The 18,249-nt window shown below is 38.2% G+C and overlaps 1 protein-coding gene and 1 pseudogene across 1 annotated transcript in view; both read right to left on the bottom strand.

The window, feature by feature from the left end:
• The window catches only part of LOC121444458 (E3 ubiquitin-protein ligase Midline-1), a 370,913-nt gene that overhangs the window by 202,686 nt on the left and 149,978 nt on the right, over positions 1 to 18,249 (bottom strand). The window lies entirely within an intron of this gene.
• On the bottom strand, positions 10,550 to 13,899 carry LOC121444461 (annotated as a pseudogene).

Here is an 18,249-nt window from a genome sequence, read left to right as displayed (position 1 = left end):
GCACGGTTTATGCCATAAAAATTATGTCCAAAGATGAGATGTTATCTCTAACGGACAAACTTCATACATTAGAATCCTCAATGAAGGCTTTGGAACATAATTCTGGACAGGAGATTCAGACATTGCAGAAGGCAATGGTGAATAGAATTGAAAAGATTGAGGAATTTCTAAATTCTGATGAAGAAGAGCAAAGGGTAGAAAGGAAAAGTTTAACTACATCTGTGGGTAAGTCTCTCCGGGACAATTTCCACAAAGCTCTACCTACAGCTCTACCTGCCTTTCCCGTAATAACAACAGAGAAGGTGATTGGTTCCAAAAACCCTAGGGTCATCAAGGAGGATACATGGGAGCCTGTGCATATGAATGATCTCAAGGAAATAAAACAGGCTGTCATGACTTTTGGGATGCAAGCCTCTTTTGTTAAAGAGATGCTAAAATCTTGGGCCACGACAAGCAGAGCAACCCCCTCGGACTGGCTCCAGCTGAGCTCTGCGGTACTTGAGAGTGGACCGCAATTGAAATGGAAATGCTTATTCAGGCAAGAGGCTAGACTCTTAGAACAGCAGGAAAAAGCGAAGGGAATTGACATTTCCCTAGATCAAATTCTAGGTGAAGGGCTCTTTTCTGATCCTCAGGAACAAGCTAATTTGGATGAAAACACACTCTCCATGTGTACTACAGCAGCCTTAAGGGCTTGGGACAGGGTACAAGACCCAGGACAGAGAATGGAATCATTTGTCAGAGTTAAACAGGGTCAGAGGGAACCCTTTAGTGACTTTTTACAAAGATTAACTAAGGCTGTACAAATAGGAATATCTGACCCAGAAGCAAGACGTATAATGATTGAGTCTTTGGCTTATGAAAATGCAAATGTGGAATGCAAAAGGATTTTGGGTCCTTTAAAGCTCAGATCAGCGCCGTTGGAAGAATGGGTCTTGCATACACTCAATGTTGATACATTTGATTATGGCACTGAAGCATGGGTAGAAGAAGCAATTTCCAATGGTAAAAGGAGACACCAGAATACCAGATGTTTTAATTGTGGCAAAATGGGTCATATGAAAAGGAATTGTAGACAACGGATTTACAGAAATAATAATAATAACAATAATGCATCTTTCAGAAATAATAATAATAATAATAATGCAACTTCTAGAAATAACAGAAATAGGAGGACTCAGCCTTCAGGTTTATGTAGAAGATGTGGAAAGGGCAGACATTGGACGAATGAATGCAGGTCTACAAGAGATAGACAAGGCAACCTGATACAGTCGGGAAACGTGAGAGGGGGGGCCTCACAGGCCCCCATGGCAAACATGATTCAGTCATATCCAGTTTCTGCAGAGAACGTGCCTCATCAGGACAATTAGGAAGCCCCATGCCTACTGTTACAAGCAATAATGATCAGAAAGATAAGTTACGTGTGTTTTGGCAAACTTCTATAAATGATCAAAGACCTAAACTGAGAGTGTGTGTAAATGGCATTTTTATTACTGGCCTACTGGACACAGGTGCTGATGTAAGTATCATTACCCCAGAATCTTGGCATCCGTGTTGGCCTCTTCAGAATGTAAATGTTCAGCTCCTGGGAATTGGAACCCTATCTCGAGTAAGGCAGAGCACGAGATGGGTTGAATGTATAGGGCCAGAGGGACAAATAGGAAAATTAAAGCCATATGTAGCCAATATCGCAATGAATTTATGGGGTCGTGACCTATTACAACAATGGAATACCGAAATTAACATTCCTGCTAAATCTAGAGCCTATATTTCTGAGAATAATATTAAAAGATATTACAAACGGAGAAAACCGGCCATTCGGGCTGTACAAGAACAAGCAATTGATGTCCCTTCAGAGATACCAACAGCCTTGCCTCTAAAATGGTTGACTGAGAAACCAATATGGACAAAGCAATGGCCTTTAGCTGAGGAAAAGTTACAGGCTTTAGAACAGCTGGTACAAGAACAATTAGATGCTGGACATATAGAAGAATCTACCAGCCCTTGGAATTCTCCTGTATTTGTGGTTAAGAAAAAATCAGGTAAATGGAGAATGGTGACAGATCTCAGGGCCATCAACAAGGTTATTCAACCTATGGGCCCTCTGCAATCTGGAATTCCTTTGCCCTCTTTATTACCAAAAGGATGGCCTCTCATAGTTATTGATTTAAAGGATTGTTTTTTCACTATACCTTTGCAAAAAGAAGATAGAGAAAAATTTGCCTTCACAGTGCCTACTTATAACAATTCTCAACCTTCGAGGAGGTACCACTGGACCGTCCTCCCCCAGGGTATGTTAAATAGCCCCTCCCTGTGCCAATATTTTGTGAACCAACCATTGCAAATAATACGCAAGAAATTTCCCAAATCTATAGTATACCATTACATGGACGACATCTTGTTATCCGATTCAAACATGGATACCTTGAACAGACTGTTTGAAGAAATAAAGATACTTTTACCTAAATGGGGATTGCAAATCGCTCCTGAAAAGATTCAGAAGGGAGATTCTGTTAATTATTTAGGTTATAAAATAGGTTTGCAAAAAATTAAGACACAAAAAGCACAAATTAGGAGAGATCGCCTACGGACTCTTAATGACTTTCAAAGACTGTTAGGAGATATTTCCAGTCTACGACCAGCTATTGGAATAACACCTGATCTAATAATTCATTTGAACAAAACCTTGGATGGTGATAAAGATTTAAACAGTCCCAGAGAATTAACAGCTGAAGCAGAAAAGGAACTGACAATGATTGAGGAAAAATTACAACAGGCACATGTGGACAGGGTGAATCCAGAGCTCGATTGTATTCTCGTCATACTACCATCAAAAATTTCTCCTACAGGAATTTTAATGCAGAGAGATGATATTATTTTGGAATGGATCTTTTTACCACATAAACCAAGTAAGAAACTGAAAACTTATGTGGAAAAAGTCTCTGAGTTAATTATAAAAGGCAAGCTGAGACTTCGTCAACTAGCAGGCATAGACCCAGCAGAAATTATAGTGCCTTTCACTGCTGATGAACTAAAGAAATTATGGGAAGATAATGAACCATGGCAAAGAGCTTGTGCTAATTTTTTGGGAGACATTAATAACAACTATCCAAAAAGCAAGCGGCTTAACTTCATAAAGAGAACTTCTTGGATTCTTCCTCGAATCGTCCGTGATGCTCCAATAACTGGAGCCCGTACATTCTATACTGATGCCAATAAATCAGGGAAGGCAGGTTACAAATCAGAAGACTTGGATAAGGTGGAACAAAGTCCGTATACTTCTGTCCAGAAGGCGGAATTATATGCCATTCTTATGGTGCTAAGGGATTTTAAAGAACCTATTAATATAGTTACAGATTCACAATACGCAGAAAGAGTTATTTTACATATTGAAACTGCTGAATTTATACCTGATGATACTGAACTAACCTCATTGTTCCTCCAGGTTCAAGATTTGATCAGGAACAGGCTTTGCCCTATGTACATAACACACATCCGATCCCATACGGGTCTGCCAGGTCCTCTAGCACAAGGTAATGCAGAAATTGATCAATTATTGATTGGTAGTGTGCTACAAGCCTCTGAATTTCATAAAAAACATCATGTTAATAGCAAAGGTTTGAAGAAAGAGTTTTCAATTACATGGCAACAAGCTAAGGAGATTGTAAAGAAATGCCCTACTTGCTCTTTCTATAACCAAACGCCACTGCCAGCAGGGGCTAATCCAAAGGGCACCCAAAGGAATGAAATCTGGCAGATGGATGTGTTCCACTTTGCAGAATTTGGCAAATTAAAATATGTACACCACACCATAGACACGTATTCAGGTTTTCAATGGGCTACTGCCCTGAGCTCAGAAAAGGCTGATTCAGTAATCACACATTTATTGGAAGTTATGGCCATCATGGGTATACCTGCGCAAATAAAGACAGATAATGGTCCAGCATATGTATCTAAGAAAATGAAACGCTTTTTTGATTATTATAATATAAAACACATTACAGGTATACCAAATAATCCTACAGGTCAGGCAGTTATAGAAAGATCAAATCGTACTATAAAGGATATGCTGAACAAACAGAAAGGGACTGAAAACACCCCCAGAAATAGATTACATAATGCTTTATTAACCTTGAATTTTCTTAACGCTAATGAGAAAGGAACGACAGCAGCAGAAAGACATTGGATAATGGAAAAGTCTGCTGAACTAAATCAACCGATTTATTTCAAAGATGTGCTGACCTCTCAGTGGAAGCCAGGAGATGTGCTACGTTGGGGAAGGGGTTTTGCTCTTGTTTCCACAGGAGAAGAAAAATTGTGGATACCATCAAAATTAATAAAGCTTCGATTTGAAGAGGAGAAACCTCTTGGAAAGGAGAAATGACAACTCATCCACAACGATGATATTCATACAGGTGGTAAGAAAAACATATAGAATGGGGGCAGGGTTCTGTTCTTATCTCCACAGGAAAACACTCATCTTTGAGAAATTCAAGGGACCCTGGATGTTTGGATACTGACAGATGGAAAAATACCTGCCCAATAGGAAATATCAAGACAACTGAATGGGTTGTGTAAGTAATATTAAACCATATTTCTAAATTTATAAAGCTGGTTTTGAAGTTGGACTCTGGCTCAGTCCCTCTCCAATTCCAAGCCTGTTAGTAAGAGAAAAACCCAGAGTTTCTGGAGTTTCTGTCTCATGTCAAGAGCCATGATATGGGACAGAAAGAAATATGAGTTTAGAAAACATCTTTGCTTTTCTTCATATCTATCATACTTTTCATTGAATATATCTATCATGTCTTTCATTGAATATATATATATGTCTATATATGTCTATATGATTAATGTTTAAGTTTTTCATAATGAACAATGAGTTTTTCCTGAAGTGACATTTGAAGTTTCCAGGAAGAAGATGGGGCCCCATAACAACAACTCCACCTGGTTGATACGACGTCATGATACTGATAGCGCTACTACAAGACCTGCTTTGGGTACCAGCTGCACAAGACAGTTCCAACTTGGTTAGCTGAAATGGTGCACATCTTATACAACATTTTGGCCAGACCTGCACGAAAATACTCAGAGACTATTTGCAATTTTAAAAGACATTATCTTGAAATTTAACCATCATTTTACTTTCACAGGATCCCCCAGAAAGAACGTCGCCCCTATGACAGCTGGAAGTAATTCTAGAGAACGACGTCCCCTCTCCCAGTAAAGTTTGCCCTTGGGTTTAGGGACATCATTTAGGGGTTGATTATAATTAGTATATGATTGAGGGTTGGGAGAGGAATTTTATAAGCTCAGGGATCATTTTGAAAAAAAAAAAAAAGAGGGATGATGGGATAATAGACAAATATATTGGTATAGATTGACTATTGTACGCATGCATGTTTCTACCTCTGTTTAAAACATTTTTATGTATTGACATATATTGTATTGATATATATTGTATATATTTACCATATTGCAGTGTACATTTCTACCTCTGATTAAGATACTTATATAATATTTGTGTATTGATATATATTTACCTACTGCAATGTATATTTGTACATTGTTTATATTTGGAGGTCATTGTCCTCATTTGTTTCACAGTCGTTTATTGTCTTATTCTTTAAGTTAGATAGATATTGAGAATTATATAGACTAATTGTCATCTAAGTTTGTCATTTATAATTAGACTAATCAGGTTCTTTAGATATATAGAGATTATACTCAGTATAGATAGATAATCTTCAACTTCTTCAAAGAGCTGTAGAAAATGGCCTTTAATCTAACTCAGAGTTTCGTGATAGTGAGACACAATTGCTCCTGGCAACACCGCTCTATTCCCGAGAGAATGTTGAGCACCAAAAACACTCCACCTGGAGCCTTTCTATTTGGCAGAACTGGCCTTTGGGCAAAGAAATGCTCATACCTCAACCACTGACACAGATACAGAGCGTGCATCAATGGATAAAACAGGACTGTCATATCTTGCCAAGACAGGGTAAGATAGTTTTGAAAAGTTCCTTGCCTTTAATAATGGTATGTCAGTTATGTTAGGCCTTAGCCAAAATTGGTTGACTCAACGTTGCAAACGAGACTTTGGGTGATTGCCCAGGTAGTCAGTTGTCTCTGTCAATTGTTGCACATTTTGGATATATCTCGTTTGTTGAGTAGTGTTTATTCCCTTCTCAGATCTTTGACTGAGTTGAAGATTATATAATTGTAGTTACTCTTTACATTATCTGGACTTCTTGAGATAGAATGTTTAGCAAAGCTTTTGTTCTCAATATTGTTTGTTGTATTTATTATTTGTTGTTATTGTATGTTGTTGTATTTGGTTTAGTTCTGTCTTATTTAGACAAAAAGGGGAGATGTAGGGATAAGTCCCGCCCCTTAAGGGGCGTGTTCGCCTCGGGCTAATGTCTGCCTATAAATTTGGCGAGAAAGCTCCGAGCTGCTCGCTTCTGCTTTCCTGGTCTCCGCGGGAACGGTGGTTCTGTAAGTCTATTTCTACATTAAAGCTATATATATATTTTTACACTCTGTCTGCATTCATTTACGCCGTTACACATGAGTCCCATGAAGGCTCCCTGGTTGTTGAGTCAATCCCTTTGTGCCCTTATGGGCCTAGGTTAGTTGATTCTGTGTGTGAGAGCAACAGCTATAAAATAACATATAGCAATTCTTTGAAAGGGCTGTTCGGAAAGTACCATATAACCCATTTATTTATCCATATAAATTTTTTGTTTATTTATTGATTGAGACAAGATTCATGTAGTCCAGCCTGATTTGAAACAGTCTATAGAGCTGAGAAGGACCTTGAAATGAGCCTCCTTCATTCTGAGTGCCAGGTTTACAAGGCTATGCCACCCTACCTGGCTCCATAGGTCATTCTATAGAACAATATGTGGATGTCTCAAATTTCATTAGCGGAATAATATGGAAGATTCTCTTCCATTTTTCTTCTCATAAATTTGTCAGCCACTAAACCATGTAGGCACCTTACGGAAGAAGCTCCTAAGTTATGCAGCTTCAAAGTGCCCTTTTTCATTTCTTGTATGTGGGCAAAGATGGACATGGCTAGAGGTGTTCCTGCCTGTCATCTTTACCACAGAAAACGATCATTTATAAGACAGCTCTTGTCTTAGACATAAATTTAGTACATTGGAGTTATGTATGCTTGGTATGCTCCGAAATGTGTGGGTCTTCTTCCCTTCTTGAACTATGATTTCAAACTGAGAATGCTTGGGCTATAGTCCTTAATTGCGCAGGCTCAGGAATGTGCCCACATATAAAGATTTTTCCTATATGAATATTTGCAGTGTCCGTGAATAAATTCTGTTCTTCCTTTATTCAGGAAGGCCATCACTTTGAAAATAACTTTCATGTTCTCTTTACCTATTGTAGGTAACGAATTTTTCTATTCTCTTACTTCTTAGCTGTGCCTGTTTTGGCTTTACCTTCACTGCTAGGGAAATCCATTGTATTTGGTTACAACTTGAAATTTTTTGAATAATTTTTTTAATTGGAAGATATACTAATAGGTCTATACTTGAGGTGGCTTCAATCACTATGTTCCTGACTTAGTATTATTGGATAAGATATACATAGGACTTTAATGTTTGGTGGTGAATTAAGGTTTCCCTGACATTTCCCTATATCACCCATGCCCTTAAATTTAAAGAAGAATCCTTGAAAGTAGTATATAACAGGAATCCCCATTTAAATGTTGGCAAATGTTGATCTACAGATCTGTGTTTTCTAGATCCCCACGTATAATATATATTTTTACTATCATCACATCTAGATTTTTGCATTTATATTTATTCATTGAGTATACCATTTTATAAAGGAATTTTTTGCGTGTTTTTTTTCGAGACTGGGTTTCTTTGTAGCTTTGAAACCTGTCCTGGAACTAGCTTTAGTAAACCTGGCTGGCCTCGAACTCACAGAGATCCACCTACCTTTGCCTCCGAAGTGCTGGGAGTAAAAGCATGCACCACCACTGCCCGGCAAAGAAATTATTTTTTTTTTTTACCATCTTTAGTTAGCAATGTGGTATTTCCTCAGCATTACCTTATAAAATGAAATTTGCACACAGACACACATACACACACACCAAATTGTGTTAGCACCATTAAAATCATAATAAGATGTCCTTTTTACTTAAAGAGACTGGAAAGATGACTCAGTGGGTAAGACTCTGTCTCATAAAGTACAGTGGAGTGTAATCAAGGAAGCTACTCAGTGTTCTCCTCTGGCCTCTGCATGTGCATGCCTGGGTCCTTGTGTGCGCATACACACATGTGTACACACACACACACACACACACACACACACACACACACAGAGAGAGAGAGAGAGAGAGAGAGAGAGAGAGAGAGAGAGGTCATATAGAAACCAATTCCCAGGTAAGAAATATCTATCATATCATCATATTGTAGGTACACACTGAACTGGCCCTCACACACACAAAAAAAAAATCATTCCAGTTCTACCTCTGCATTTATCTAGCTATATAACCCAATAAAAACTAGTTTGAGACTCAATTTACCCATATGTCAAGTGAGATGATTGAGAGAAATCATTTTTAAGGATATTTTTGAGCTTTATTATTATTTGGTTCAAATAAATGCTTTCTAGATTATCATATGGTACAGTATAACCCAGAAAGGGGCTTATCAAAGTCATTTAACTTTCCTATGTCATTGGCCAATGACTAATTTGGGAATTGTTGACTTTACCAGCAATTACGTAAAGGACTGGCGTGACAATCAGTTTCGACCAATGACATAAAAAGAATAATCTGCTAGTATGTTTCTACAAAAAGTTTTGATAGCTGATTAAGATTTTTTATTGATTTTTATTGAGCTCTACAGTTTTCTCTGCTCCCCTCCCTGCCTCTCCCCTTTCCCCTCAACCCTCCACCAAGGTCCCCATGCTCCCAATTTACTCAGGAGATCTTGTCTTTTTCTACTTCCCACATAGATTAGATCTAACCACAATCCCAGAGAATTTAGACAGCAATGAGGACACTAAGAGAGCTGATTAAGATTTTAAGGCGGAAATGGGGTATGTGTGTGGAACAGGTAGGGAACTTTACTTCTTGCTCTCATATGTAGTTAGTTAGGAGATAATGTATGAAGCTGGACAATTACCTTCTAGCCAATTGTGATGTAAGCTGATTGGCTGAAGCTAGCAGAGCAGAAGATGGGAAGAAATACCAGTATTCTCAGTGACATTATTATACCAAGGTACTAACCAATCCCGCAACACATTGTGTTTGGACATTTGTGTGAGGGAGCATTTTTTTAAACAACAAGAAGAAAGTCTGTGTTGTTCAAATCAACAGATTATAATTATTATGTTACCCATTATAAAGTGGTCACCACTGAAAGCATATACATGCCAGCAATTACAATGAACTCTGCAGTTGTGTGTGTGTGTGTGTGTGTGTGTGTGTGTGTGTGTGTGTGTGTGTGTTATTAGCAGCAAATAAAAAGAGGTCATCAATTAGAGGAGAGGGAGAACATCGAAAGCATTGGAAGGAGGAGAAGGATGGGGAAGTGATGTAATTATATTTTAATTTAAAATATATTAAAAATAAATTTACTAATTAAATATTTTAAAAGATTTACTTAAATTTTAACTACGTTTTTCAGGCATGGTTCCTGTTTTCCATTTAAAGAGGGATATTTAAATTAATAATTAAGAAAGCTAGCTCGAAGAAACTAGAGAAATGGTGCAGTTAAGAGCATTAGTTGTTCTTACAGAGTAAGAACCCAAGACTGCTTCCCTTCACCCACCTACATGGCAGCTCATAACCATCTGTAACTCCAGGCTCTCTTCTGGCCTTCACAGACACCAGGGACACATGTGATGCACAGGCATACATGCAGGCAAAACACTCATACACATAAAATAATAATATTTTTAGAAAGAAAAATCAGTTCCATCTCTATATTAAAACACACATAGGAAAATGGCTTTAAATAATCTGATGGAGTTTGCAAGCACTCTGAAAAAGTTCTTCTAGGGTGTCAAAACACCTTGTAGATATCTAAATAATGCATGTACACAGGGATTTTGTCCTTAAACATCTACCAAAAAGAATAGCTGCCTTCGGGAAAGAGAATGATGTACAAAGACGTCTTTGTTGTGGGGTTTCCTTGTCTTCATGCCCACTTCATTTGTGTTCTTCACATCATATCTCTTCCTGTGACTTTTAATACACTCTCTACATATCCATTCTGCATGACAGGGCTGTGTCTTAAAAGAAAATGTGGTGGTATGGGGAAATGCTTGGAGGAGAATTCTGTCTTCAGTAGTTGGATCATATTGTAAGACATGAGAAAGTCTTGATAAACCTGTGTGCCCACTAATGTCAACATAGCTGTCGGTTTGTGAGTCACACCATATTTAGAGCAATGTCTTCCTATTATAAGCAAGCACAATAATAGGGTCACAGTAGTTATAGAAGATTTTTTTCTTTTTCATACGACAAAGCTTTATTCATCCTCAGCGACTAAAGAAATGTAAGCTCACTGGCGCTTCACTTGAGTATGCTGTCATCTTGAGCTTCTGCCCATTCTCTTTCAATCCTTTTCAGCTCATCTAGTCTCTTCATTTCCTCCGCCGCCACCCTCCTCTCCTCCTCTGCTCTGGGGTTTTAGGTAACTCTAGCGCTTGGCGCCATAAGCCGTGCTGAGGACCAGGGCTATTGACCGAGCTTGATGAGCGGAGAGACCTGAACTGGGGGGCACCATCTTGTCCATGACCTTCGTGCCGGAAGCTTAACTCTCAAAGATATTTTTAATCCATGAGAATAACTTATATACAAGCAATACAAAAGGCGCAGAAGACTCTAGTTTTCTAAGATTCCTAGCTGTCATTATAATACTGTCTTTCAGACATGGTGTGGCAATAGAGTCCAGACTGGCACTGAAATCATGTTCTTCCTTCCTCAGCTGTCAAACTGCTTGGGTTACAGGTGTTCACCACTATGATCTGCTCAGGCCACTATAATTTTTAATATAAAGCATGCAATGTGAAATATTATTGACTTGACACAGGAAATGATACTTTGAACTTTAGCGCCATAAAAATAAAATGACACATGTGCTTCCTTGAAGTTTGATTTTGTAAGTTACTTGAAATAATGTTTGTGAATTGATTAATTACAGTGTGGCTTTGAAATAATTTTGAAAGTAGTAGCTTTTGAACATCTACTGGAAGATGTAAAAGAAAAAGAAAAGTGTGTGTGTGTGTGTGTTAGAGAGAGAGAGAGAGAGAGAGAGAGAGAGAGAGAGAGAGAGAGAGAGAGAGAGAGGTCAGAGGACAACCTTGGCTGTCAGTCCTCACTTTCAGTCTTGTTTAAGACAGGGTCTCCTTTTGGCAGTTAGTTGCTGCATTTGTCAGGCTAGGTGGTCTGCAGACTTTCAGGGCTTCTTCTGTTTCTACCTCTCACCTCCTTGTTTGAGCACCGGAATCGCAGATGCATGAAACCATGCCCTATTTATTTGGTTTCCAGGGATTTGAGCTCCAGTTCTTACACTTGCCCAGCAAATGTTTTATGAACTGGGCCATCCTCCCAGTCTCTGGTATATACTATTTATTTAAAAAGAAATAGATGGAAGATATGATAAATTGTAGAGAATACAGAAACTGCACTGATCCAAGCCACCATAATCATAAGCATCATCGCTATTACTTACTATGGCATGTCTTCTAGCCTGCATTTCCCTTGAGCCCTCCACCCAGACTGCTTAAAAGATTTCATCTATTTTCTTTGCTTCAAGTTCTTCAGTGGTTCCCGCCTCACAGAGTAAAAGGGAAAGTCTCTGTAATACTTCAAAGATCTATGATACTGTCTATCCCTGTTGTGACTGTCTTCACCCAAGTCTCCCCTGAATCATCCTGTTTTGGCCACTCTAGAACCTGTTGGTCTCTTGCAGGCTCACCTCATCACCTTCATCCTTAATATTCTTTCTTCCTGGAGTTCTTGCTCCCAGGACCACAGCACAGTTTGCTCTGTGAGGTTTTCCAGGTCTCTACTCAATTTTTGTATTTATAAGAAAAGGCCTTCCAAATCAATAGGATGGGAGGGCAGTTGTATGGCTGGTGCCCTCCCCGAGAGCCTTAGTCATCTCTTTGCATCAAAATTTAAGCTGAATGACAAGGGCTTGTTTAGTTGCTTTATGTAACATCATTCAATAAAGATGGACTGGAAAATGATGGAAGCTTTCCTGTCCTCACCTTTCTGCTTCACATACTTCCTTAGAACTTCCTACACTCTACACAGAAGGAACCCACACAAACTCGAGTTTTTACCACACATACTTTGCAAGTTCTTACTTTTCTTTATTATACTTCAAATTGTAAGTTCCTGGATAAAATGTAAGCTTAATTAAGACTAGTTAGAATGCAAGGTACCCAAGATAACCAATCTGCATTTTTTTATACCTCTTAGTTCATTCTGCCTATTGACTTATAAATCAACTCTTGTGCAGTACCTACAGTTGCACCAAGATATTGTCATTACTATTGCTTCTTAGAAGATATTTTTGCTCTACGTCACTACAAATAAAGCATATTCTACTCTCTTAAGCAAAAAGGTCAAAATGAAAATCTTCATTTTTAAAGAAAAGAAAAATGCTATTTTTCTAATAAAAAATCAAACAGTTGAAATACTAAAAGGGAAATTTTCAAGAAAAATTCTTTAAATTGGAAAACAGCAAATTGCTGATAGAAGTTTTTAGACAAATTTTGGATAAATTAGGGTAAGTTTGGAAAAATTTTAGTGGCTTTGTGTGAACTGTTTTCCAAAAGTGAAAACAAAATGTTTCTCAGTAATACCTTTCAAGGTTTTGATTCACAGCAATGAAAAGTTCAGTTTGGAAGGGAGGAGAATGCATATGCAAGAGTCCAAATCTTACTTTCCGAGTAGCATTTCTCAGTATGTGGTCAGAAAATAAAATACATGAGAGAAAACTACAACAAGAAGAGATGGAATCTAGAAAATGTGGAAATTAAATTAGAGACACAGGAAACACTTGATGAGCATTCCTTCTGCCCTCCCTTCGCATAATATGGATTGAATAAGCATTACTCATCGCATTCCCTAACATAAAAGCCAGGGCAAACAGCTTTATTCTCAGAATTTACCCAATTGGACGAGAGAGGAAGAGAGAGAGAGAGAGAGAGGAGAGAGAGAGAGAGAGAGAGAGAGAGAGAGAGAGAGAGAGAGAGAGAGAGCAACAACAACACCAAAACCCCTCTTATCTCAATTTATGATAGAGTGAGTTTGTAACCTAGGGGCTGAAAGTAACCAGAGTCACTTGTCAAGTGCTTCAAGACATGGAAGTTGGTAATGAAAGGAGAGGAAAACCCAATAATCAGAAATGTCATTTTATTATTGTGTACTTCATACAGCAGCCTTCATACAGAGATTCCAAAAGTAAGTCATCTCATTTTTCCATATGACTTCTATTGCCCAATGAGACATTAGCAAAAATTAAATATGTTTAGACTTAAAAAGTATTACTACTTGCTGAGCATGGTAATGTATACTCACAATTCTGGTACTCAGTAAAAGGATGCAGAAAGATTGTGAGTTAGAAGGCCAGCCTGGGCTATGTAGATAGACTGTCTTAAATAAAACAGCAAAAAAGATGTAAGTGGTTTTGCTTTGGAGCTTACTCCTTGGTGCTGTTCAGAGCTTTTTCATGAACATATGAAGGACAGGCTGGTCAGCTAGAAAATTAGTGACTAGTCAGAACTAAGATCATGTAGACATTGTGGAAGACCTCAGGTGATCCTGGACCAAATCATCCCTCAAGTGTCCTGCTACCTCATTCCAGACATGCAAGTGACCTTCATAGGGATGAAGAAAACAATCGTCATGTTCAGTCTAGCTAAAGTCCGACCTACAGAATTATGATTAGAGACTTTGTTTCTTTGAGACAGTGTTCATATCTTCTCTTTACTCCAGGTTGGCATTGGACTTGACACTCCTGCCTCTATCTCCTGAGTATGACAAGTAAACACTACTGATATGGGATGCCCCTCTGTATGCTGTGAATACCATTCGTTAATAAAGAAGCTGTTTTGGGTCTGTGATAGGGTAGAGCTAGGCAGAGAAAACTAAACTGAATGCTGGGAGAAAGGAATCGGAGTCAAGGAGAAGCCATGGAGCCGCCACCAGAGGCAGACATGCTGAAACCTTGCTAGTAGGCCATGAACCTCGTGGTAAAATATAAAATAATGGAGATGGGTTAATTCTAGATATAAGAGCTAGCTAGCAATATGCTTAAGTAATTGGCCAAGCAGTCATTTAATAATACAGCTTCTATGTGGTTATTTTGGGAGTCTGGGCAGCCAGGAAACAAACAAGCAGCCTCCTTACTACACACTATCAGAGTCAGCATGAGTTAAAAACTGTTTCAAGCCACAAGATTTAGAATGTCTCATTATACAGCAATGGATAACTGACATACACACCAAACCTAAAACTTTTTCCATTTACTACTACAATGCAATAGACTTTCTTTGCCATTATAATCAAAAGGATTCTTAACCAAAAGCATAGTTTCATGTACTAGTGCCATTGCTTCTTTTCATCAATATCATGTATCTTCAACTATGCCCTTGAATTCCAAGCTTCTCCTTCCAACTCCATAGCTTTCCCTTATCCATTTAAGCTTTATTTTTACAAATTGCCAAAGGACATGGCTTCTTTTCATGCCCATAGATATCAGATAGGACCCTCACACATTCTCACCATCTTTTCTAAAGCTCAAAAGTTTAACAATGTGATTCTCCATCCATTAATTGCTATTTGCTACCATTCTTTACAAGTTGATATAGGTTTTCTATTTCACAAAGAAGAGCTATCTTCTCACCAAAGGCCAAAGGAGAATTTCCTCTTGGGACCTGACCTTTATCTGGGTTGATCTGTTCCTTAGGCTTTGAATCCTATATACTTGTTTCCTGGTTTATCCTCTGCTAAAGACAGAGGTGGCCCTGTGAAGATGGTTGGATGTCTTTGCACTTGCAACCCAGTGGCAAACTGTACACATTAAAATTACATGGCAGTTTTTAAAAAAATACAAGTCATATGGAAATTATGCCTGTTTCTGTTGGAAGAACATTAACAAAGCAGGACTGTGGAGTGTGTTTGTTGGCCTCGAGGTTCTCCATAATGCAGTTGGGTGTTTACAGTTTCAACCCCAGATAGCTAATGCTCATATTCCCTTAGGCCTTTCTATTTCTATGCTCCATAGTCTGATATTTGACTGTCCAGTACTGTATCTTTCTTTAAAGAGTGTTCTCTTCAGCTATAACCAAGTTCGTTTGCATGTGCTTGACTAGAAGCGCTAGAGAATTTGACTCCCTATTCTTATATCTGTGTAGTTCCCATCTAATGATGAATCAAAGTGGGTGGAAGGATACACCAGCTGTAACAGATCTGAGGAGTACACCTTTCATCGGTTCTCATGGTTCGGTAACATATTACTTCCCTTCCCTGTCTCTCACTTCTTAATAGATGGCTATTAAAATTTCATTCTAAGTTCTGTAACCAAGTAATACACAAGTAGAAAAAATGACCTCCTCATATACTACTTTGTAGGACAGGAGCTGAATTTCTAAAAATTGTTAAAAACTATTTAGTAAGAAAAACAGCATTATAAGGATGGTGGAAAGAACCATATTTGAAAGCCAGTAAGGTGGCTCAGACAGTAAAGTACTTTGAGTAAATGCTGATGAATTGAGTACTCAGGACCCATACAAAGGTGGAAGGAAAAGAGTGAATCCAAATACTCTGATTTTCACAGAGGATCATATCACTTGCACTGCCCTGCCCTTATACACCATAATAAAATCAAAGGACCAGACATATGGTGGTGAATAGGTTAATAGCTGCTTCTGAGCCTAATTCACCCTCAGGGACTCTTTCCTCATAATGATGGAATCAATGATGATTATGTGGATAATATGGGGTCATAATCTGGCTCATCTCCAGCATGGACATTTATCATTTTGTCCAATAGTCACTGAACATTAAACTTATAGGATTTAATTTCTTGCACTGTGAGGCTATTTAAACTTTATTTTTTTAAATATTTTTAAGGAGAATGATGCTCTGATATGGTCATTTATCTAAACATATGTATAACTTCAAAACATAATTAGAGGGTATTCAAATAAATATATTTAAATGTTTATGAAATATTGGCTGTTTGGTTACAGGTTAAACTACAGAGATAAAATAGGCTACTTTTATTGCCAAATGCCTTCAGACTACATTGACTTTTTTTGGAACTGGTACAAAAACAGAGATTACATCCAAAGTTGTACAGAGATTCTGTGTGGTCCAGAAAATTATGAGTCTTTACTTGTGCATACAAACTAAATATTACTCATGTTTATTCTCTAGTTCTTGGAACAGTAAGCAGTCTGGGCCTCAGACTGATTGGGGAAAGACCTCTTAATGGATCTATGACCTATTCTTCTAACAAAGACTAGAAAATACTTAATAGTTCTAAATGATGAATTCTATAAGGAAAAAAAAATAGTAATTTTGGCAAGCGAGAGACACTGGTAACCATTTGAATAAGGCTTCCTTTACTTGCAGCCAGTATTGCAGTCATCACTTTGTCAAGGATTCTGAGATTCCTCAAGCATGAAAGGAAGGGTAGGGAATCAAATCCTCTCTATTTAATAGCAAACGTCTTAGAATCGCTTCAAAATTAGCTTTGGCTCAGCTTAATGAAATTTCCTCATTGTTGAGCGGTGGCCCACCAAATCCACAGCATTCAAATGGCAGTTCTTTTGACTGTTATTTTAAAAAGCCTTGAAAATTGCAGAACATACAAAAATAAAGATTTTTATTTCATCCACTCTGATGGGGGGGGGGGCTTTCCCTGCCCTTTGAGTAGCTAAAAAGCAAGCCACCTAAGAAGATATTATTTCTTCTGACAATAGGAAATTTAACACCTGTGATATATAACAAATGATTATTTTAGAGGATGGCAAAGCAACCAAGACAAAAGAATGAAAGCCATTTTTTGATGGTGTCACTGAAATTTCTCCATTGGCATTTTGTGGAGAACTCCCTTGACATTTCTCCTAGTTCTTAATAATGCAGTTTGTCTTTATCAGTCTGCAGTGAGCAACTGCCAACTGCTTTTCTAGCCATCTTGCCTTCCATTCTGCAGCCATTCATGTCTTCCAACTGCTTTCTAATATGAGTGTAACAGCCAGCATCACTTTCTTTTTTTTTTTTTAATTTATTTATTTATTAAGGATTTCTGCCTCGTCCCCACAACCGCTTCCCATTTCCCTCCCCCTCCCCCGATCAAGTCCCCCTCCCTCATCTGCTCAGAAGAGCAATCAGGGTTCCCTGACCTGTGGGAAGCCCAAGGACTGCCCACCTCTATCCAGGTGAGCATTCTTGAATTTTGCATACAAATGGATGAAAACAGCATCACTTTCTTTACATCAGTATGTGCATACGTTTTGACACCCAAAGCTCACCATTCATCTCTACGTGGCCTGAACAAGGGTATGACTAAACTGAGCGTCTCATGAGCAAAAATCAGCACAGCAATGTAGCAAAAAAAAAGGGGGGGGGGGGTCTCCTTATTGAAGTGATACCAATGTCAAATACTGATGTGTATAAATAATTGATTGTGTTTTCACTGGGGAGCCCAGTTTGATCTTTTGTTGCTTAATGACCCCTGGGGTCTTTGGCTCTCTGAGAAGCAGGAACATTTAGGATATTTTATTACAACTTCATCACTAATTTATAGATTACTATGGAGTCAGGTGCACAGGTTCAGAGTCTCATCTATCACGATGGGCAGCTCAAATATTAAGAGATCACTACCTACCAGGAATCAATGGAAGATACCAGAGGGAAGGAAAGGGGATGATGGCTCACAGGTGCTGTAGAAGGCATAGCAGCAGCATAAACATATCAAAACCAAAAATTTCCTTTTCTTTCCCTTCAGTCAGATAAACTAGAAAAGGTTTCTATTATTTCCTAAAAGTAAAACTCCCTAATATAAAGCATAGCAAACTATAATCAAATGTCATCAAACAGTTGTTACTTTGTTTTTCTTTTCTGCTATGGCTTTGGCAGCATTTTTTTTAAAACTAGACTAACTGTGTTAGATTTGCACTTTCAAAGAGATGCTATTGCTTCTAAAAATGGTGAAGAACAAAAAGAGGACATTTCCTCCCACCACCAGA

The sequence above is a fragment of the Microtus oregoni genome, unplaced genomic scaffold (assembly GCF_018167655.1).
Source record: "Microtus oregoni isolate MIOR12 unplaced genomic scaffold, Mior012 000127F_ref0000509, whole genome shotgun sequence".
Lineage (NCBI taxonomy): Eukaryota > Metazoa > Chordata > Mammalia > Rodentia > Cricetidae > Microtus > Microtus oregoni.
This window is presented reverse-complemented; position numbering and strand designations above follow the sequence as displayed.